This window comes from Elephantulus edwardii, unplaced genomic scaffold, assembly GCF_000299155.1.
Source record: "Elephantulus edwardii isolate Elephantulus edwardi_28Jun2011 unplaced genomic scaffold, EleEdw1.0 scaffold00223, whole genome shotgun sequence".
NCBI lineage: Eukaryota > Metazoa > Chordata > Mammalia > Macroscelidea > Macroscelididae > Elephantulus > Elephantulus edwardii.
Genome location: NW_006399973.1, coordinates 4681065 through 4682919, shown reverse-complemented (window position 1 = coordinate 4682919; position 1855 = coordinate 4681065).

Sequence of the window (1855 nt, the reverse complement as noted above, 5' to 3'; positions counted from 1 at the left end):
GGCTTCAGCTGCAGTTCAGTAAGCTCGGTTATCTGGGAAAGAGCCCAGTCTGGAGACCTACCACAGCAGGTGTTAGACGTGGATACCCGTAGGGATGTGACAGAGGGAAGCCAGGATATGCGATTGAAAGACCTTCTGTCTAGTGATCTGGTGCTGCTATATCAGGGATACCACAGTTGATGGCTTTGACAAACACAAGTTGACTACCTTACATTTTAGGAAGCTAGAAGGCCAAATTCAGCTCTCAGGGAAGACCTTTGTTCTCTGTTGGTTCTGGAGAAAAGCTCCAGTTTCTTTTATTATCTGTAAGCTCGGTATTCCTTGACAATCCCCATGTGTCTTGGTATTCCCCAGTGGCAAGGAGCTTCCTGACACAGAGGCCTAATTCAAAAGGATGCAGTCTTCTCCTGGCAATTCTTTCAGGTACTGAGAATCCACTTTCTTGCCCTTTTAATCTCTTTTGTGATAAAAGGTGTTATAGGACACATCCTAGAGAAACACTCCCTCCTTGAGATCAGGGCTTATGAAATTAAGGATGCCACATTCTACCATATAGAGTTCTGATGGTGTAATCTGTAGAGAGCTGGGCTGCTAACTAACACAAGGGTGGCATCTCTCTGGTGGTACAAATCCACCAGTGGCCCCACAGGAGAAAGATGGTTCACTTCCTCCCTAGCAGTTTATGGCCTCTGAAAACCAACAGGAGGGTCAGCTCTGACTCCATTCAGATTTGAGAACAATAGATTTGAGAATTTGCATTCTACCCTTTATAATGTTTTAACTGTCTTATCATATTAAATCAAAGACCATTACATGGCTTCTTCATTATATCATTGTTGTTATGTGCTATGGAGTCACCAGTAACTCATAGCAACCCTACATACTCTAGCTACGTACTCTATGTTCATAACTCTGAACTGCTTTATCCTGAGCCTGTATCACTGTCCCTGGCACACTATCCCCATTACCCCAGTTACTGTGTCAACTCATCTTATCTGAGGTCTTTTTTAGACATAAAAAAGAATATGAGGGCGAGGGAGAGAGAAAGAAAGAAATTGGTCCCAAGAAAGCAACAGGCCTTTAATGTGAGGTCTGAGAGGAATGCCAAGTGACCTGGCCACATAGCATGCAGATAGCATAGAAATGGCGTGCGGGCAGTCTGGGGGGGGGGTTCCTTCTTATAGGGGTCCTGGGGAGGACTAAGACGGTATTACACAGAATTTGGTGTGTTAATTAAGTTAGGTTTTAGCTATTTTAATCAGGCTCATACTGTTATCAGGATCTATTGTCTGGTCTGGTCTTTGCTATGACCAGCATAGGTGTTATCAAGTTTCTTAGGAAGTGATCAAGCTTGGGGGTGGTGAGGCAACTGCCATATTCTTCCTTCAGTCTTACTCTCCTGTGCTGTCCCTCCACCCTTCAAGCATGATATCCTTCTCCAGGGACTGGTTCTTTCTGACCATGTGCTCAAAGTATGTGTGATTCAAAATCCTTGCCTCCAAGGAGCAGCTCAATTTCACCTTCTGCAGGATAAACCTGTCCTCTTGTCAGTCCATGGAATGTTCAATACTCTTCTCCAACACCAAAACTCAAAGGCATCAATAAATCTTCTGTCATCTTTGGTCATTGTCCAGCTCTTTGATGTGCAGCGAGTAACTGTGAAGACTACAGCCTAAATTAGATGCACCTTAGTCTCCAGACTGACATTGTTGCTCTCCAGCACTTTGGAGAGGTCCCGGACAGCAGCTTTCCCAGAGCAATTTATCTTTTTATTTCTTTTTTAAAATTTATTATTAATTTCAATGAAAATTTACAGAGACTTTGGATTTCCATTCATTCATTGTTGCACTTTTCT